Consider the following 15850-nt stretch of genomic DNA (forward strand, 5'->3'; position numbering starts at 1 on the left):
CGACTTGAATTTATGAATCGTAATCATTGTCCCCCCCCCCCCCCCCCCCGAATGCCAGACTGACTTTGAATGGCCCAGGTCTTCTCTCTCGGTCTCTTTCGTAAATGAGACTAATCCACGTCTCTTGAATTCGTGTCTGGTGCGTTTGACTTTTCGCCGGAATAGAAATGGAATTGCAATGCTGAGGTGGGGGACACGGAATCGTGAAATATCAACACCGGATTAATTCTCGCTTCTACATTTTCTAAATGTTGGTGTTACGCTACAAACCCAAAGCCTCCTTTTTCCCACGGAACGGTCACCTCGATTCGGCTCGACTTTGCCACCCTAATTAAGAAAAGTAGGTGCCACTTATTGGAAAGTATGAATTATGGCCCGCGGTTTTTTTAATTGTTATTTTCTTTCTACCGTTCCCGTGAACATTCCTCGCGCGTCATCCCGCGTGGGGCTTGGGTAGCCACCGCGACTCCCTTACACACAGACAAAGATCCCCCGTATAGCCTTACCAGACTGTTGGGGCAAGTGCTGTTAGCGAGCACCTAATGAAGGCCGGAACGGCACACGAGGGGGGTGGGTGGCAAACACCATTGCCCGGCCACCTTTGTCACCCGAGTGACAATGCTTGCCCCCATCGAACAAGGTATTAATTTGAGGCTGAGTAGACCTAGTGGAGGCTCAGAACTCGGTCCAGATAATCGTGAATGGTGTTGGGTCGCCGGGTTCGCAGCGCAGCGCGCTGATCGCTGCACCACCGCTCCCTCACTCGCCTTGCACACAGCCACGTGGTCATGCGTCACTGACGGTGTGGAAATTGAGGCGTAGTACAGCACAACAATGGAATTCGCTTTTTGTTGTTTGTTTTGCAATGCCCCTCTGCTGACAACGTAGCCCGGCCACATGGTGTGCGCATATATCTTTATTGACCAAGGAAGTGCTCACCGAGTAAATCGTGGGTGTCAGGTGTTGGCTCCTGAATGATTGGTCACTTCCTTGTTTTATATTTATATCTGCGGGGGATGGGGGGGGGGCCGTGGCGCAATGGTTAGCGCACTGCGCTTACGAACCCGGCGACCCGAGATCGATTCCCGCGCTCACGACTCGTAACAGTGGCGTATATTTTTTTTACTGGTCCTGGGCCCCCCCCCCCCCCTAGGTCGACTCGGCCTAAAATGACGACCTGTTGCGGTGTGTAAATATAGCTACGAGGGAGACAAAGGCGGCCGGGTGTGATGCTGGCCACCTACCCCCTTCATAGGTGCTCTCTATCAGCACTTTCCCCAGCAGTCAGTTAAGGCTATATGGGGGACTTTTGTCTTTTAAGTGGTTCACAAACCGCGCTTTGAAACCGCTGACCGGCTTGATTCCCACTCACGGTCAACATCAGTGGTAAATATTTGATATGATGCTGGGCCTCCTCTGGATCGCCTCGGCCTAAATGTGTGCGGAGACAAAGGTGGCCAGGCGTGGTGATGACCACATCACCCACCTCGCGCACTGTGCCAGCCGAGACATGTGCTTGCTAACAGCACTTGCCCCAAGAACGTATGTAGGCTATACAGGGAGTCTTTGGCAGTGGTTGGGGTGGTGGTGATGGTCACGGTGGTGGTGGCAGTGTGCATCCGGGTGTGGTGCTGGCCACCCACCCCCTCGTGTGCCGTTACAGCCTTCGTAGGTGCTACTCGTTAACAGCACTTGTCCCAACAGTCTGCTGAGGCTGTACGGGGGATCCTTGTCTTTGTTACATTTGGTGATCGGCATGGCACCGGCCACACCACCGCCTCGTGCCATGCAGGCCTTAATAGGTGTGTAGCTTGGGCTACACAAGGGGGGATCTTTGTGGGATAAAACCAGGGTAATTCGAGAAATCTCAAGCCCGAGCAGGGAGCACAAACAACAGCAACATTCACGATTCGTTTATTTGCTTGGCTCCACGTCATCCTGTTGATATATTTGCTGCTGATATAACGACAAAGATGATGGCAGTTTCTTTACGACCCTGTTCCCTGATCCCAGAACAAGATTCACCGTGTGCTTGAAAGTTGGCTGCCATCCCTGCGGATCGTTAAATGTTTATTAAAAGTGGCCAGCTCTGGGCGTGTTGGCGATGTGTTGTGATAATCCCCGTGTTGATGCTGTGTGCCGTGCTGCTTGGTGTGCTCCCGGGTGCACGGGCTCATTATGCAACCAGATGCAGAGGCACTGTACTGACGTGAAAATGACAGCCAAGCGAAGGTTATAACCCTCCAGTAAACATACCGACGTTGGGGCGACGTTGGCACGCGATTTGGAACCTGTGGACCAAGGTTTGCTCCCTAACGTTCCGCGTTTTGCTGGAGGGTTCGGAGTCCGGCTTGGATCACGGCACAGAGACGCTGAGACCAGTCGCGTGATTGGCGTGGGGGGCAGGCAGCAGCATGGGGGGGGGTGCCTTAGCTCCCCCGCCACCACCCTGGTGGCCAAAGCTACGAGGTGAGGGGGGGGCAGGCCCCCCTCCTTGACAACCACCGTGAGATTTGTTTTCAACAACAGTGTCCAAAAGAACAACACTACTTGCATGAAACGCTGCTTAAATGCATTTATTTTCATGACAATGATTTCATTGACGTTCCACGTATTATTTAATTCAATTCGAGCAATAATGTAACATTGTAAAGGGGTGACTAACACGGAGCTGTGGTTGGCTGCATTTTGAGAAGACGCAGCGCCTCTGCTGCGTCAAACGTTCGATACCGTGAGCGTAATGACGGTGTGATCTATAAACTAGCCTGGGCGTGATCGTTCGAGTACAAATCAAATATTGGGGGGGGGGGGGGGGTCTCCCCGCCACCGGTTGACACTCTGGGTTCCAACGTGGATTTCAGCCACAGCCCGGGATTAAAACTTGGCTGTCACGTGTCAATGGTCTCGCATCTCTCTCTGTTGCCGTGACGACGCCTGTGAGGTAACGCCCCACGTGAGCCCGCGCAGCCAATCGTGGCAATCCGCGGCGTGCGCACATTTTCAAATCGGGGGAATTTTAAATGAGCGCGTGCGGTGGTGCAGTGATCCCCCGCCCCCCGAGACTTGAGTTCAATTCCCGGGTCATCGCCGAACACGCGGCATCGGTTGGGAGTGATACCGGAACCGGTCCCGACCCTTCACTGACCAAGTATGGTGAAAAAAAACATCACCATGAGTGACGCGCAGCATGGAAGGGCCTTCATCCAGCAGTGTGCATTGACCGCGGCTGATGATGACACGGATGAACAACGTTCACCTCTCGTGAGTAAACTTGCCTCTGGCATGGGAATGTGGAGTTCGCGACGCGGGGGGGGGGGGTCAAGGACGCAAGCAGGAACGAGTGCGACCTGGGCACGTGACGATTTGTTGCACTCATCGATAACACTGGTCAACACACTTTTTCTGGCATAAGGTATTGCAACGGTTTTAAGGTAATTTTGGGGTGCTGATTCCAAATCTGGCATCCGTTTTTGTCTATCACATCATGTTTTTGAGATCAAATATTGCATTTTCAATAAAAACTGCAGAAGAAAAATATTAAATAAATGTGGATATCTACATAAATGATATTATAAACACACTATCCTAAAAATGCAGCACCATATTTTAACGCTAAAGCAGTCACTGACTCGCAACAACTTGCAATCATAAGTGACAGAGTTAATTTCGGGTAAAATCAATGAAAATGGGGTATGCCGATAGCATAAAAATGAGATGTGATAGAGCAAATCTGAGATCAGATTTGGAATCGGCACCCTGACATTAGCCTAAAACAGCTGCAAAAGTCCAGGCCAGAAAATAATGCTTTTTTTGTTGTTGACCAGTGTAATCGTCGATTCCTGCTCTCGTCTGAATTGATTCTCAAAACGGACGTGCAGCGCTGCCTCGCGTGGCGGGGTCACGGAACGCGCGCACTGAACTTGCGATCCAGTGTGGCAAATTTGGTGCGCAAACAAAAGATATCACCCCCATCTCTGGTGCATCGGTCCCCTCCGTGCAGCAGCAGGGCAACAGCAGCAGCGTCAAAAATGTCGACACCACGGTTAGTCGACCGGCAAGTAGGTGTGGGTATGATCACTGTTACATTGCTTGTGGCTTTATTTTGGTGATTTCGAAAAGTTTTTTGGTTTGGCCATGTTTGTTTGTAGTACGGAGTTGGCATGATGGTTTTAATCCAAGTTGTCTTGTGGTTGTTGTTGTTTGATTTGCATCCCACTGGGATTTTTGCACAGCGTTGGTGTACGGTGCTTTTTTTCTGGAAGACTTTGCAGTTTTTTCCTGGATTCTTCTGTTTGTGCATAGTCACTTTAAGATGTTTTCTTGTTCATGTTTCAATTTTTTTGTTTGTTGCGGTTGCACCCGATTCAAGAGCCGAATGGCTCACAGGGCTATACCAAATATATGAAACTAAAAACTTAACAAAACTACTCCCTCCTCCTCCTCCTGTTGTTGGGGTCTGCTCGCCTGCGTGGGCGAGTCGACGAGAATCGGTAAACCCCCGACCGCTCTCGAGGGAGTTGAGTGGAGCGCGGCTGAGACGCGAGGTGGAGGTTTGGTTGAGAGTCAACGTGCATTTGATCCGAGAGCAAAAGTGCAACATGCAGGGTTCAGTTCGTACAGCCACCTCGATAACTCCAGGGACCAGGATGAGTTGCATTTGCGAGAGTGATCTGGGGAGTGGGGGGTGTGGCTGGGGGGGGTCACCAAAATACCAAAAGCAAACAAAGCAGAGCAGTGGAGTCAAGCAATCGGAACAATAACATTGCGAGCCGGGTCGGACTGGGAGCCAGTGGTGGGAGACGCCAGCACTACGCCCGACCGCCTTTGTCTCCCTAGTGGCGACGTTTACAAATCTCACCAGCTACTCCTTTTTTAGGCCGAGTCGACCTAGGGGAGCCCCAGGACCGCTACGCACACACACACAGTGATGAACAACTCGTGGGGACACTGGGAGGTGCATTGATGAAGGCCGCTCGCCCTGTGGACGTTTAAAGCTCCCTTGTGTATAATGCATAAGCGTGTTCGAACACATTTCTCCGTGTGTGGTGTTTTATAAATAGCGCGCCGCGCTACAAACCCGTCGACCCACGAGTTCAATTGCCCCGCTCACGGCCGCCAACACCAGGTGACGATTATCTGAACCGGTCCTGGGCCTTCCCTCCCCTCCCCTAGGTCCACTCGGCCTCAAAATCGAGTAGCTGGTGCTGCGTGTAAAACATCGCCACCGTGGAAGACAACAAAGGCGGTCCTGTGCTGACAAACCAGTCCCAATCTCCAGCCATGACCACAGCATTCATGACGAGAGCGATATCTGAACCGTTCCTGGGCCTCCTCTAGGTTCACTCGGCCTTAAAAACAACATCAACCTCGTGCGTTCGGCGTAAACATCAGCACTGGGGGGGGGGGGGGGTGGGTGAGATAAATGCGGCTGGGTGTGGTTCTGACCACATTCACCACCACCCCACACAACCCCTCGTGTGTCGTTGCGGCCGCATGCACGCGACACAGAAGAGGAGTACACGTGCCTTCTGACGGAAAGAAAACCTCCACAAGTGACCGTCGCTCCCGCGTGGGTGACGCAACGCCGCTCGCTGCCACCTGCATGACACAACAGACTTGGCCGGCTCCATTGCTTTTAGCGATCATCAGCGAGCCATAGCCGGTTGCACAGTTGCCAAAGTCGGTTTGTGTGCGTGTGCGAGAATGTGTGATTTATACAATGTGGGGAGTGGTGGTATTGCGGTGAGCGCGCTACACTCCGAACCCAACCGGACCCGAGTTCAATTCCCCCTCACCGGCCAACACCGGTAACGACTATCCGAACCGGTCCTGGGCCTCCCCTAAGTCGACTCGGCCTCAAATGAGTACCCAATGCGATGGAGTTCAACATCGTCACTCGGTAGACAAAGGCGGCCGGGCGTGGTGGTGGTGGCCACCCATCCCTTTCGCGTGGCCGTGACGGCTTTCGGGGGGGCCCGCTGCTCGCTAACAGCACTTGCCCCAACGGTCTGTTAAGGCTACACGGGGCGCGGGGGACATTTTGTCTTTGTGATGCTACTTGTGCGTCAAGCTCGCAGCGTGACCCGCGTTCAACGCCTCGCAGCATCGCAATTGGCTTCGGTGTTGGCAACGCGCGCGTAATTATCGTGCGATGCTTCACGTAATTAAATAATTGCACCAATAATAGAACTGCGAGGCAAATTGCCCACGAACTCAATGGGCATGGAGTGGTGGCCAATTTCACTTAAAACAATTTTCCAGCGAGCTGCAGATACAAAACACGTGTGACAAATTCCACATTCTTGTGACGGGAGTCGGCCAAGGACGTGTCCTATTCACGATGACACAGACACGGCCAATGCTGACATCACGGCAGTAAGTGGTGTGCAGCCGCACCAGTTGGTAGTAGTTTTAGCGACCTCCAGAGAGATGGTGATGATGATGATGATGCTGATCCAGCTGTGCTTTAGTCATCATCAGAAGGGTCTATTCATATCCTGTTGTGGGTCGACTCAGCCCATCATTACTTGGGGGGTAAATCACATGTATAACTCGATGGGGCTAGTCAACAGTGGTCGTTCCAACGCCTGTCATAGTAATGTAAAGTAAACTATTAAGATCAATGTTTTCTCTATTTTACCAGGTAAATTCCACTGAGCTAGAGAGCTCTTTTTCAAAAGCGGCCACAAATGATAGCTCAACGCAGTGGCTTATCGTGCGGAAACTTACATCAGCCAAGTCCTCGAAACGAACGATTCTAAATGCGGAGAGAAAACCCGGAGGACCTGGAGAACAACCCACGTGACCTGGAGAACAACCAACGTGATCTGGAGAACAACCCACGTGACTACGGGGAGAGAGACACGCACACCCCAAATATACAGCAGCAGGCGTCAACGTCGAGCTCGAACCCACGAGCTCCTCCGTACTAGACGAGGCAGTTAACATCTCTACTAACGTAGAGGCTACTCATTATGATTGTAAAAATAATGACGACGACGATGATGTAGGTTTGATCAACTCCAATAATTAACGTCTCACATGATGGGGGGGAGACTACAGCTCCCAGAAGAACTGTCCATACGAAGGGAAAACACTCGAAGCTCTGTACAAACGGATTTATGAATCTGTTGGCTGTACTGCCACCTCATGAGAATATGCATTTATCCTGGAGGAATCCACTAAGCTTTGAATCACTTTTTGCACACATTGTCCAGTCGGGTAGGTCAGTCAGAACGTTACAACAACAAACAATACAAAAGCACAATAGCAGTGCAAAGTATAGGAAATGTAAATAAATCACTTACAAATAAATGTACAAATAAAACTAAACTATTTTTTTTATCTTACCACGCAAAGCCCACTGAGTTATTAGGCCACCTCACAGTGCGGCGGGATTAGCGTTGAACAACGTCTGTGCGGTCGCCCCCACATGGGGTCATTATGTGCTGACGTGTGGCACCGTGGATTTCACAGCTATCCAGTCGAGTGAAGACCCAGACCTAGGGGTCATTAACCAACGTTAGTCGAGACTTGAGGCACGCCCCAACGCGATCATCGTGGTCGTTGTGTCTACAGTACACGGGCGTCAACGATTTGCCGAGTTCACCCATTGTAATTGTTTCGCGGCGAAATTCCAAATGATCGTGTTTTGTTTACCGTGAGCCTCCACACGGGGTCATTATGGGCTGACGCGTGGCACCGTGGGTGAAGGCAAATCTCCACATTGTCCATGGGCCTATTGGTTTTTCTATTGGCGTTTACCTTGCTGATCTCGTTAAGGAGCATAAACCATCACGTACACTCCGGTCATCATCGCAGCGGCCTTTGGCTGGCCATCGAACAAAGACGGGCACGCCATCGCGCGCTTCTAGATGTGCTTCAGCGGCCGTCTGGAACCCTCTTGCCGATGTTAGGAAGCCACTGGAGCTATGCACTTTTTGAAATTGAAAACGAATTTCTTTAGACCAGCGCTTTGTGTTTAGTTTGTCCTTCCTCCACGGTTGGCTACGTATGGTGCAAAAGAAGTTCAACATACATGGATACACAGGCAAACATCATCCAGCAGGAGTTATTTAAGCAGGAAAAACTCTGGACCTGGGCTAAGCTGAGCCAGATCTGTTAACCAAATACCCCATGGGTAGCCCGATGTTATCAGCCAAAGTACTGAGTCTAACGATCGATTCTTGGCCACGGCGATAACACGGGCGCAGAGTGATCTCTTAACCGGTTCTGGGCAGTGCCGTGAAGTATGGTCAAACAACCCCCATGAATGACTGTGTGGCTTCATCCAGATGTGGATAGTTCTGTAAATGATTATTATTGTTGTTGTGAGTATTGTTATTTTATATGTACAAGGATGGTAAAAAAACAAGCATTTGTTTGAGCAATTTTTTTTTTGACCAGGTCGAACCTTCTGGGTCTCATGAACAGAACTAGTCAGACTCGTTAAGCAAATGCTCCTGGGAAGCCAGATGTTTTTGGCTCAAGCACTCCATGTAAATCATGAGATCTGGTTCAAGGCAAACAAAACCAATACTGTACACGAACTCGTTATGCTTATCCGTGGACCATTATCGGTCCTCTCAAACAGAAGCAGAACTTCACATATATAAACTAAACTAAAGTATATATTTTTTTACTTGACCAGGTAAGGTCCCACTGAACTATACAGCACATTTTTTCAGAAATAACCTGGCCACAAATTATAGCTTAACGAAGTGGGCTTATCATCACGTGGACATTTATAGCAGCCACATACTCTGAACGCGTGATGTTGATTCTAAATGTGGAGGGGAAAAACCGGGAGGACTCCAAGAAAAGTCCATGCGACCACGGAGAGCGACAGACGCAAACTCCAAATATACAGCAGCAGGCGTCAGGGTCGGGAACGAACCCACGACCTCCTGTAAACCAGGCGAGGGAGTTAACATCTTGCCACCGCAGAGGGGAGCATGACGATGATCGTGGTGAAGTATGTTCAACCAACCGACATGTCATGGGGAGCCCTTCATGCAACAGTGGATTGACAAAGGGATGTAAATAGTTTATACTATTATTTATATATATATTTATACACGATGATTGTCGACTTGTTTTGAAGGCTAGACATATTTTCTCGCGATGCGGATGATAATGATTGGCTCCCCGATGTGTTTTCGGTTCCTTCCGTGTGTTGTACTGCACGATGTCCGACGTTTCGCTCCGCGTGCTGGGAGCTCCTGCAGCTCCCAGCACTGTCTGGACCTCACTTCTTCAGCTCGAAGCCTTTGTCCCCCCCAGTGGTGATGTTTACGTACCGCACCAGATACTCATTTGAGGCCGAGTCGACCTAAGGGGAGGGCCCAAGACCTGGTTCAGATGACCTTTAGTGGTGTTGGCCCGTGAGCAGGAATCGGACTGGGGCCGCCGGGTTTCATAGCGCAGCGCTAACCGCAACACTGCATCACCATCATCATGATCTACAACAACAACAGCTGCTTTTCCTATCCTCTGCAATCGTATCGTGGCGTCTTTCTATCGTTTTTCGTCGCAACATTCTGACCCCGTGCCCCTCTACTGGGGAAGAGCTTCATAGCTCATCGGATTCCTCCTCCAGCAGTCGTAAATAAACAAGTGCCCGTGTGACGTCACCCGCCACGGTGACGTCACACGTCGGGCACGTTCTAAGCTGTAGGGAACCCCAGCGGTTCGCAGATTGCCTGACGGCTCATCATCATCATCCTCATCATCATCCACGCTGTCTCCCCGACAGACCTGGTCTTCACCTGAGGACGGCTGCTTGCGTTGTGGCCGAAACGTCGTGAGAATTATTTTATTATGTTTTATTTTTATTATTTTATTATTTCCCTTCTATGTGACTTTACCGAAAGAACCAAGAAGAAGATCATCCTCATCATCATCATCGGTGGTTCTGACCAGAGGCGTGATCGCTGGGCAAGTGACAAACGAGGCTTGGGAGTTGTTGACATCGTTTCGTTTTAATTCCCTACAGCCTGACCTCGTTCCAACCCCCCCCCCTTCACACCACTCCACCTCTTTTTCTGAAGCCATTATGTAACCTTCATTCCACGGATGTGAAGCCAGCAAGCTCGTGCCGGCCAGCGCGCGTGTTGTGTGTGTTTTTTTGAAGTCCCAGATTTTTTTTCTTCTCAAATGTCTCGGTTCACACCGCGCGTGGGTGGTTGTTTTGAGGCTGGGGGGGGGGGCGGTTGGCTTCTTCTGAGCTTGGCTGTCAAAGCCACCACCATGTGTTTTCTCTTTGCCTTTGCCCTCGAAACTTTACGAATTATTGCAGCGTTTGTGACGCATGCTTTGCTTCTGCGAGCCGGGGGCACTGCCGCATAATTTGGTGTGGGTGTGTAAGAATCAGCAGCAGCACCGCTGAACTTGCAATGCAGAGGTCGACAATTCTATTCGATCTCTCGTCGCGGCAATTTGAGACAATGAGGACACGTGTCTTAACCCCTTACTAACCCCCCCCCCCGCACCCACTGCCTCTGTCCACCCGGCAGTACAGTAGAAATCGGAAATTGTAGTTACTCCGACTTCTTGAAAGGCTGTTCGCCAGCGTGGAGGAGTAGGCCAAGGTACACTCTATAGAGAGTGGCCTCTAGAGCTCCCTCTAGTGAGAAGCCCTTCCGCCAGCAGTTAGCGTGGGCGAGACATTGCATGGCTGCGCCTCTACCTTCACCGCCACTTACTTCTGCATGAATGTTCGGCGCTTTATAACGATGTAGGGTTTATTTATTATTTATTATACATAACTAGGCAAGGGCATGTGTCCAGATGGAAAAAAAAGAATATTTTATTCTCATTCTAGCCACGCTTCTGGAAGCATACGAGTGATGTTTGCGAGGGATGACTTTTAAACGCAATCAGGAATTATGAATTCGTCTCTGATTTACTGATTCGGATAATCGAGGAGAAATGCTAGCGATACGTACATCGCGACTGACACCTGTGAACGACTGGACATCTGTCCAAGAGTGTTTTATTACTCATCGGATTGCTCCAGTATGAATATGTGAAAATTGCGATGCGGGTTTGGGTTGTTACACCCCTATTGCACGCTGTGCCGACGTTCCGCTCCAAAGTCTGAAATTCAGTTCTTTCGGCTACTGTATTTCAGTTCCCGCATTGAATTTCAGTTTCTGAAGAAAACCAGCGGGCACGGGGGAGGTGGGAGGGGGCGAAACGTCGGACATCGGGCTGAACAACCGGCACAGATAATCCACGCACAAGTAAATTATCGAAAGTGCACCGAGTTATCGTATCCCAGGAAAATCATGAATCGCAGAACCGGCATTCAGTTATAGGGTTGTACTTTGAATGGGACGCTTGGTCAAATTCCTTTTTAAATTCTTTATATTAAGTTCGCTTGCTTGCTTGCTTGCGTGCTTACGACCGTGCAAATCTTTCGGTCGTTTTTTTAACCCACTTCCCGTGATCCAATCGAGCTGACATTTTGTACACAGACTCGTTGTGCGTGACAATTTATTTTCGTGAAAATTTTTTTCCAAAATGTTCCACTTTTTAGGAAATTTTTCTTTTTCATATTTAATTTAAAATACCAATGTGATAAAAATGAAACTCTTACTCAAGAAAAACAGAAATGAATAATAAAATAAAACCGATGCCACGCATATAAAGGATTTATAGTGAAAAACTTTGTTTTTACGGGTAAAATTTTACCTTGTGAATTTAGAGGCGAGGGAACGGCGTCCCACGTGGTGACTTGGGCCTGCCGCCGTGCGGTTTGTAGATTCGCTCTTTTAATTTTTTTCCAATTATTTGTGTTTAGTGTGGTTCGTGTGGTTTGGAGCCACACAACCCGGAGACACCACCACCCCCACCCCGCACGTTCCGAATGATAACACACAGACTCCAGCCACGCGTGTCGGACATCTACCCTGCGGTATCGATACCAACTTCGGGCCAACACCCCAGACGACCCGACAAATATAAATGACAGCTGAGTGCGACTTCCACCTTGGCGCAATTTCAACTTCGCCGGGTCTCTCTCGGTAGAAGTGAGGCCTGTTGAACAGGTGGCTCCTTTTTCCACCTGGTGGTTTTCGTTAAAGGTTATGCCGCGCAGTGTTAACTTATTTGGCACAGCTGGCAAATAGCGGTGCACCTTAATCCAAGGCCGTAGCCATGGAGTCAACATTGGGGGGGACTACATCTTCCAGGGGGTCTGAGAGTCCCCCCCCCCCCCCCCCAGAAAAAAACATCTAAATTTGAAAACTCATTTCCTGCCTAAAATATTTTCAAATTCACTAACACATGGGATGGACGTTTTATGTTTTACAATAATGTCTACTAGTGTATTGTATTGCATTGCTCTGTTTATCTTGTTTTACTTTTCTTATTTAATTGTATGTAATGGCAGAGATTAGGGATTAATAAAGTACAACCATAACCACAATCATATGAACAGAAATCTATGCATTGTTATATGACAAGTCCAGATATTGTGGCCAATGTTTAGCGAATTGTTGTTTTTATTTACATAGCATAGCAATTTTTTATTTTAAAATATTTTTATAGCAATATATTGGGGGGGGGGGGGACATTTTGAGCATATCTGAACATTGGAGGGGGGGGGAGATGTTCCCCCCCCCAATATATATTATAATAACGGCCTTGTCTTAATCATCTACGGAGACCTCGCCGACTTTCAGGGCGCACATATCACGGGAGAGGTCCTGCTGCGATGTGGGTCGTTCAATTAACGAGCGTTTGGCTATTCACGGCGGGTAGGGGAAGTCGGTCCACCGGAAGAAAATTAAACTGCATGTACACTCGACGCTCCGCACGGATGGATTCAATAATCCAAAGCTGTAACTGTCGTGTTTTGACCACCTTGCGTGCGTAAACAACCAGCGAGACTCGCAAAAAGGTGAAACCAGTCCCGGAGTTCGCTTGCGTAAACAAATTCAAATGGACAAACATTTTGCTCGTATGTAGCCGATTGGCTAAAATGTACATTTATTTTATGATCGTTTTCTTCAAGAGACGGGCTCTTGTCTATTCAATTAATTGATACATTTGCTGCTGCCCATAATCCTTGAAATTATGAGTGATTTCCCATATGCTGTATATATTTAAATGGAAGAGGAACTTGGGTATAATGTTTTAGTTTGTGTATAAAACGGGAAATTAGACAGCTGTCCAAATTATTAATACATACGTTGGTTTCACGTTGGGCCAGAATACAGGAAACGCATTCATTGCTATTCACTTACATGCAGAAGGCGTCAATGAGAGTGTTAGCTGTGTGTATGCACGCAAATACTGGGGGGGTGACGAGATGGTGACGAGATGGTAACGACCTCGCCTGGTATGCAGGAGGTCGTGGGTTGGATCACGACCCTGAAACCTGCTGTCTTTTTGGAGTTTGTGTGTCTCTCTACCCCCGTGGTCGCGTGGATTTTTCTCCGGGACCTCCGGTTTTTCCCACCACATTTTAGAAACGTGAGTTTAGAGTCTTTGGCTGCTCTACAATTTCACGTGAAAAGCCGCTTCATTCAGCTATCATTTGTGGCCAGGTTGCTTCTGAAAAAGAGCTACATAGCTCAGTGGGCCTTACCTGGTAAATATAAACAAAGTTTTTCATTTATAGTCTGTACCCTGACGTATGAGCAGTGCCATGGAAACCGTTGACTATTCAAATCGCCAACCCTGACGTTATAGTAATAGGTTTTTACCCTTTCAACTGGTACAAAAACTGACACCTTTCTACAAGGGATCATGTTTGCAATAACCACAACACAAGCAGTCAAAATGCAAACAAAAATAAACAACTCTGATAATGATATGCACTGTCCTTGAAGTTGATTGGTCCATACTCGAGACAGCTTTTCTTCGAGCCTAATCTCCATTGGTGTTGGACCAGATGACGCGTTCCCGCCATCCCATCCAGCACCTGCACTCACACGAGTTGAACTCCATCGCTCCATCTGCTGCACGATGGACATCCGTCTCGGAACGCACTCCCTCCTTTGGCTGCTACTCCGACGTCGGTCTTGACCACCGGACATCGTCTTCCCTTCTCGAGACTCGTTCTGCCCTAACCCGAATGAACCTTCTGACCTGTTTTGTTTGTTAGCGGTGAATGGGCGAGGGTTTGTGTCTGTGGTGTCGCGGAGACTTGCGCTGCGCTACGAAACCGGCGACCCCACGGTTCGTTCCCCGCTCACGGTCGACGCCAGGTGACGATTATCTGCACCGGTCCTAGGGCTTCCCCTAGATCGACTCGGCCTCAAATGAACACCTGGTGCGGTGTGTCAGTATCGTCGCTGGTGGAGACGAAGGCGATCGGACGTGGTGTTGACCACCACCCACCCCTCGTGTTCCGTGTCGGTCGTCATAGGTGCTCGCTAACAGCACTTGCCTCAACAGCCTGCTTGTTATCAGGCTCCACGGAGGGCGGGGATCCTTTGTCTTGGTATATATACAATGGAGTGGGAGGGAATTTGCGTGGTCTCACATGATTATTGGTGGCGTTACAATGGGCTGACTGTTCAGCTAAAAGTACCCTTGGGTTATCTTCTCTTTGCTAAAGTATGACCGCACTTCGCCGCGCGAGAGATGAACTCCGTTAATCGCTGTCGCAGGTGTCTGTGAGATAATTGTCCGCGTGTTCGACTGAACGAACCGAGAGTCTTAAATTTGGGGTAAAGTCGGAGAATATCCAGAGACATCTGTTGGCGGCGTGGGGAGGGGAGCGAGAGGGGGGGGGGTTACTGGCAGGCCACATAAAGTCCGACACGGACTTTGAGTCCCGTGATAAATACTAACAACAACAACAACAATATAGACGGTCTACGTCTTCGGTGAACCAGGAAATGTGCCTCCCTCGGAGAGTGTGACGCTGAAGCCGATGCAAAGCATCCTCGAGCCCCCGCTGGGTGTGGCGGTGATGGGGGCAGCACATGGGGCTGGGGTTGGCGGATCACGCAGAGAATGATTGACCGTGTGCATGATGCAGCCCTCCTCCACCCCACCTCCGGCATGTCCTTGCAGGCAGCAGCACGGCCAGTTGGTTTCAGTGTTCTGCCTCCAATCGTGTGCGTGGGATTGTCTCAGCGCACCCTCTCGGTATCGGGATCTTGATGAGAATCGGAATCTTGATTTTAGACTGCGGGAATCCGATGAGCTTTGAAGCTCTTGTTCGAAGGTGTCCAGTCAGGGCGCGTCCAGAAAAGAAACCACACAACACAACAACAGGCAGCAACATCTCAAGAGACAGAGAGATATATTTTCTCTTTGGAGTCGGTGAGCATATTGTTGGTACACAAATAATGATTGCTTTGCGTGCAACAACACATCGGTTACTTTGTTTTACCTTTCTCACAATGTATCGAATCACGCGCCGAATAATGGAATAGTTTATCTGCACGCAAACGATATGCGAATCATATGCTGAAGCTATGCAGAGCTAATGCACCGAATACGACGGAGCAAACGATGTCTACTGGACATCTGTTTTATAAAAGCTTTATAACTCATCGGATTCCTCCAATGTCAGTACATATTCTAACATCTGATTTCGTGAGTGGGAACACCACAGCCGTCATTGGTTGTTTACCCCTGAGCTGTGAAACGTCACCACGGAGTTTGTGCCAGGCTAGGTGCACTTTAAGGCCATGTGTCGAACGCCCGTTGGCAGTAGGTCACGGGACAGACCCAGGTGCCATGGGTTGACTGACCATACCTGTCGACCCACATGGTTTACCCCGTTATTCTTGCAGACGGAAATTGAGTTTGCAGGTCCGTACGGCGTACAGCCGTTTCAATACGGGCAACAACAAAAACATTCGTTTATTTGTTTGTGTTTCTCCTT

The sequence above is a fragment of the Lampetra fluviatilis genome, chromosome 33, assembly GCF_964198595.1.
Source record: "Lampetra fluviatilis chromosome 33, kcLamFluv1.1, whole genome shotgun sequence".
NCBI classification, from domain to species: domain Eukaryota; kingdom Metazoa; phylum Chordata; class Hyperoartia; order Petromyzontiformes; family Petromyzontidae; genus Lampetra; species Lampetra fluviatilis.